This window comes from Orycteropus afer, unplaced genomic scaffold (genome assembly GCF_000298275.1).
Source record: "Orycteropus afer afer isolate SDZICR_OR568_19922 unplaced genomic scaffold, OryAfe1.0 scaffold00445, whole genome shotgun sequence".
Lineage (NCBI taxonomy): Eukaryota > Metazoa > Chordata > Mammalia > Tubulidentata > Orycteropodidae > Orycteropus > Orycteropus afer.
In genome coordinates this window covers 324,307-330,797 of record NW_006922032.1, presented here as the reverse complement: position 1 = coordinate 330,797, position 6,491 = coordinate 324,307, and the positions used below count along the sequence as shown (strand labels likewise).

Genomic DNA, 6,491 nt, shown 5'->3' with positions numbered 1-6,491 from the left:
CAAAAGAGTCAAAAGAGAACCTACAATTGGGAAAAAAATATTTGGCAATGACATATCTGACAAGATAGTTATCTCTAGAGTTTATAAAAAATTTCAGCACCTCAATAACAAAAAGACAAAGAATCCAATTAAAAATGGGCAGAAGACATGAATAGACACTTCACCAAGGATGATATTAAGGCAGCCAACAAGGATATGAAGAAATGCTCACAATCTTTAGCCATTGTTGTGTGTTGTTGTTTGCACGGGTGTGGGATCAGATTCATATCAACCCCTCCTTGGTTTTCTGGGTGGTAGAGAGATGCATATTAAAACAAAAATGAGATACCATCTTGCCCTAGCACTAGTAGCAGAGTTCAACAAGAGATAAAATAACAAATGCTGGAGAGGATATGGAGAGATTGAGAATCTCATACTTTGCTAGTGAGACTGTAAAATGGTACAACCATTGTGGAAAGCAATATGGCAATTCTGTAAAATGTTGGAATTAGAAATACCAATTGATCCAGCCATACTGGGAGCTCTGGTAGCATAGTGCCTAAGGTACTTGACTGCTAACCAGAAGACTAGCTGTCCAAATTCACCAGCCACTCCTCAGAAAGAGGGTTGGGCAATCTACTTCCATAGTGATACTGCCTCGGAAACCCAAGGAGGGGTCGCTATGAGTTGGGGCTGACTCAATTGCACATAACAACATAACAACAACAACATCCTTAAGAAGTGAGAGACATGATAAGAACAGATATATACACACCCCATGTTCATTGCAGCACTATTTACAGTAGCAAAAAGATGGAAACAACCTAGGTGTCCATCAACCGAGGAAAGGATACCCAAACTATGGTACACACACACAATGGAATACTATGCATCCCTAAAGAATAATGTAGACTCTGCTAAACATCGCATAATGTGGATGAACTTGGAGGACATCATGCTGAGCGAAATAAGTCAATCACTGAAGGGCAAATATTGTGTTGTTGTTGTTATGTGCTGTCAAGTTGGACCCGACTCATAGCGACCCCTTCTTGGGTTTCCAAGGCAGTATCACTATGGAAGTAGATTGCCCCATCTTCCAATGAGTGGCTGGTGGGTTTGAACCACCAGCCTTCTTGTTAGCAGTTGTGTTAAACTCAGTTCTCTAGAGAAACAAAACCATTAAAGGTTATATATATGTATATATAGAGAAATTTATCTTAGGAAAATGGCTCACACACTTATAAAAGCTAGCAAGTCCAAAGTTCCTGGATCAAACGTCAAGCTGGAGGCTTTTCCTGACTCTTGCAGCTGTAGGGCCTGAGGAGCTCAAGGCTGGCAGGCTGGCTGTTGACTCCAACGAATGACAAATCCAAGATCTCCAGGCCGAATGGTGGATTGTTCACTCATGGACAGTTGTAGACAGCACAACAGAATCCCAATCCACAGAAGAATGTCTCCTCTCCCAGGATGTCCACAGATATACTGGAAGCAGGCCACACCCCTAGGGAAACTCCCTTTCAACAGATTGGCTGCTCAAAACATAATCATCTGATCCCATCATGGGAACAACCACACCACAACAGCTCAAACCACACAGAATTGTGGTCCCGCCAAGTTGACACACAGCTCCAACTATCACAGTCCACCCCTTGTCAACTTTGCAGTTGTACACATCTTCTTAACCACATATAATCTAGTGCTGATCTGACAAGAAATATACCACAAATGTGATGGCCTTAACAAATAGGAGTTTATTTTTACAATTTGGAGGCTTTAAGTCCAAGTTCAAAGTGCCAGGCTCTACAGGCTCGGTGAAATCCCCTCAACCTTAGGGTCCAGCTCTGCCTCCTGCTCCCGGCCCACTGGAGTTAGAGGCATTTCTTCACTCAGACAGCTGCTAGCTGCTGAGGCTGAGAAGCTCCAAGTTTTGACAAGTCAAAAGGCACAGTCCCGATGTCATCAAACCACAAGGCAGGCCATTAACTTAAGTCCATTGTAAGTCCCAAGGTCAGCAGAGCTAGCAGACTGCTGAGCAATGACACGGCTACATGCAGGGTCCAAGCCTGCCATAGGCTAGGGACCATTCTCAAAGCTTCTCATATATAAGAAGTAGTCCACATCCCAAAGGCAGCTCCTCAGCTGCTTGTGGTAGATCCCACCATGGAGTTAATTGCCAGTCTCCTCATGGGGATGAATTACCACCAGCTGCCCAGCCACTCAACCAGGCCCAGCCAAGTCGATACATGTGGTAGTTGGAGCTGTATGTCAACTTGGCTGGACCCCAGTTCTGTGTGGTTGTTCCCATGATAGGATCGGATGACTGTGTTCTGAGTGGCCAATCTGCCAAGGGGAGTTTCCCTAGGGGTGTGGCCTGTTTCCAGGATATCCAGGGACATCCTGGGAAGAAAGATATTCTTCTATGGATCAGGACTCCGGTGTGCTACCTACAAACTTCTGTGAATGAGCAGCCCACCGTTTGGCCTGGAGATTTGGATTCGCCTTTCATTGGTGTCAACAGCCAATGGACTGCCTGCCAGCATTGAGCTTCTTGGCCCCCTGCAGTTGCGGAAGCTAAGTCTGCCTCCAGCCTGACGTTTCCTCCAGGGACTTTGGATTTGCCAGCTTCTATATGTTTGTGAGCCATTTTCCTAAGATAAATTTCTCTCTCTCTTTATATATACATAAGCTTTGCTGGTTTTTGTTTCTCTAGAGAACCCAGTCTAACACAACACACAACATAACCACCAAAGCAGTCAAGTGCTTTTAGTCCATTATTGTAAAAATAAAGGAAAAGTTTATATTTGGAAAGAAATTTTCTTTGTTGGTTACTTGGGGTGGGAGGGGAGGGGAGGGAACACTGTTAGATAGGTAAAGTTAAGTATTGATTTGGGTAAAGAGAAGGGCAATGTACCAAATGTGAGTGATCAATATGGTAATATTGAGGAAGAAAAAGACATAGAGAGGTCCATAGGAGGTACAGACAACAAAGATGAACCCTTTTGCACATACAGTGCTGCATTGTCAGTGAAGGCAAACATGAATATACAGGTGGCTTGATGGGTGGACAGGCTGAACTAGTAGGTCTGTCTATGAAGCAGGAAGTGTACCCAAGACCATGTACAGGGTTGGCAGACAATGGTTCTACAAGTGTATTTGTATGTTCTGTAAGAATTCCCAGGTGTATAGTAGAGCTGACCAGGGACAAAGTTGTAGTCACTTGGGAATAGCCAGCAACCCAGAGGGTATAGTTGAACCTGTGGGCTCAGGACAATAGTCTCAGGGGACATCAAACTCAATTGGCATAACATACCACACAAAGCATTGTTCTACCTCCTACTTTGGCCAGTAGAGACTGGGATCTTAAAGGCTTGCAAGTAGCCATCTAGAGGCAACAATGGGTGTCTCCTCGTCCAGAGCAAAGAAGAGTAAAGAAAAACAAAGATTCATGGAAACATTTAGTCCTAGCAACTGGTACACCATCTTATCTGCAACCTATATGATTATGAGACCAGAAGAACTAGATGATGCCTGGCTATCACTGTCAACCACTTGGAGGGGGATCTATGTAGGAGATCCTGGAGAGAGACTGAGAACAATGTAGAAGAAAATTCAGAATCGTTTGGAAAGAATAAAAAGGGGACGGGGTTACCAGGTTTGCTGGTCTGAGAGAGCCCGGTGGAGCCATTGAGGCTATGGCCCCTAGCTTCCCTTCAGGTTTGGAATTGAACCAACACCTGTGTCTTTCAGCCAAACAAAAGACAGGCATATGAGTTGAACATTTACTTGAGGTAGATACAATCCTTGGAGAGAACAATCAAGGGAGAAAAAAGGGCTGTTTATGCACAGGGAGACAGCTCAGGGGGCAGGAGTGCATGGAGGGATGGACACAGGGAAAAGGTAACTATCGGGAGGAAGTGGGAGGGGAGCTGTTGCATTGTGGTAAATTGTAGTCAATGTCATGAGACAAAATGTATGTGAACTGCTGTACAGAAAGTGAATTTCCTCTGTAAATATTTACTCAAATCACAATAAAAAAGAAAAGAAAATGAAAATCCTCACAACTGAATCAATTAGCAGCATCACAATAAATGGAGAAAAGATTGAAGTTGTAAAATATTTCACACTACTTGGATTAATAATCAACAACAGTGGAGACAGCAGTTAAGAGAATAGATATTGTATTGCACTGGGCAAATCTCTTGCAAAAGACCTCTTTAAAGTGCTAAAGTCAAAGATGTCTCTTTGAAGTCTTAAGTGAACCCAACCCAAGCCCTGGTATTTTCAATCACCTCTTATGCATGTGAAAACTAGACAATGAATAAGGAAGACAGGTGCTTTTGAGCTGTGGTGTTGACAAAGAATATTGAATGTATGTCTGATGATTTGGGAATCATTGGACTACCAGAAGAAGAAACAAATCTGTCCTGGAATAAGTGCAGCTGGAATGCTCCTTGGAAGTGAGAATGGCCAGACTGTCTTACCTACTATGTTCATGTTTTCAGAAGGAACCCTTCTGTGGAGAGTGATATTATAGTTGGTAAAAGAGAGGGTCATGGCAAAAGAGGAAGACCGTCAATGAGATGGATTGACACAGTGGCTGCAACAATGGGCTCAGCTATGGCAAGGATTATGGGGATGAAGTAATACCAGGCAGTGTTTCATTCTGTTGTACATAGGGTGGTTATGAGTCCGAGATAATGAAAAAGTACCTAACAACAACAATAACACCAAAGTGAAAGGAAGAAATGATACCTAAAAGAGCTGAACAGAAGATATCAAAGGACAGCTGAAGAAGTCAAAGCAAACTACTATAATAATACCTGAAAAGACCTGGAATTAGAAAACAAAAAGGGAAGAACACGTGTGGCATTTTCAAGCTGAAAGAACCGAAGAAAAAAATTCAAGCCTCGAATTGTAATATTGAAGGATTCTATGGGCAAAACAATGAACTATGCAGGAAGCATCAAAAAAAGATGGAAGGAATATACAAAGTGACCATACTGAAAAGAATTGGTTGATGGTCACCCATTTCACGAGGTAACATAGTGCTAAGAACCAATGGTTTTGAACATGGGGGAAGAGAGAGTGACCTAAGAACACAGCCAGCACCATGAACCTCCTCAACAAGCCCAAGAGTGAGATGACTCAGAGGAGTTGCAGAAGTGTGAGGAAGAAGAGTTTAACATGGGGCCGCTCTCTGTGCTCACACAGTCAGTCAAGAACAACACACAAGTGCTCCTCAACAGTCTCAAACATAATAAACTCCTGGGCTGCGTGAAGGCCTTTGACAGGCATTTCAACATGGTGCTGGAGAAGGTGAAGGAGATGTGGACTGAGGTCCCCAAGACCGGCAAGGGCAAGAAGTCCAACCCCGTCCACAGGGACTGGTACATCTCCAAGATGTCCCCATGTGGGGACTCGGTCATCGTGGTCCTGCAGAACCCATTCATCACCTGTGAGTAGGGACCTACGCCCACCCCAGAGCCATTGCCCACTGCTCTGTGAAGACCTGCCACTGTGTTGGAAACAATAAAGTCTCGGTGTTTTTTCTTAAAAGAAAAAAGAACTAATGGTTTTGAAGGAAGAAGTCGAAGCTGCATTGCACACATTGGTGTGAAAACAAGATTCCAGGAATTCATGGTATACCAACTGACATGTTTCAACACACTGATACAACACTGGAAGCACTCATTTGTCCACGCCAAGAAATTTGGAAGACAATACTTGGGCAACTGATTGGAAGAAATCCATATATGTACCCATTCCAAAGAAATTATCCAAAATAATGCAGAAAATATAGAACAAAATCATTAGTATCACAAACAAGTAATGTTTTGTGAGGATAATTTAAAGATGTTTGCAGCTGTACTTGACAGGGAATTTCCAGACATTCAAGCCAGATTCAGAAGAGGACATGGAATGAGGGATATTATTGCTTATGCTGGATGGAACTTGGCTGAAAGCAGAGAATATCAAGAAGATGTTTTCCTGACTATGCAAAGGCATTACATTATGTGGGACATAACAAATTATGGATAATATTGTGAATAATAAGAACTCTAGAACACTAAATTGTGCTTAGGAAGAACCTATATGTAGACAAATAAGCAGCTGATCAAATAGAACAGGGGTACACAGCATAGTTTAAAATCATGAAAGGTGTGCATCATGGTTGAGTCCTATCCTTTCACCATTTTTATTCAGTCTGTATGCTGAGCAAATAATCAGAGAAGTTAGACTATATGGAGAAAAATATAGTATCAGAATTGAAGGAAGACTAATTAACAACCTGTGATATGAAACCTTACTTGTTAAAAGCAAAAAAAAAAAAAAAAACCAGGCTACAAACACTTATGTACAGCCTTCAGTATGGATTATCCCTCAACTTAAAGAAAACAAAAATCTTCCCATTGGATGAATAAGCAGCATCATGATAACAGAGAAAACTTTGAAGTTGTCAGGGATTTTATTTTACTTGGCTCCATAGTCAATGTCCATGGGAGCAGTAGGTA

The 6,491-nt window shown here is 42.4% G+C and overlaps 1 pseudogene; it reads left to right on the top strand.

Annotated features, from left to right (window-relative positions):
- The first annotated feature begins 5,089 nt into the window (after positions 1-5,089).
- LOC103208502 lies at positions 5,090-5,442 on the top strand (annotated as a pseudogene).
- Positions 5,443-6,491: the final 1,049 nt, after the last annotated feature.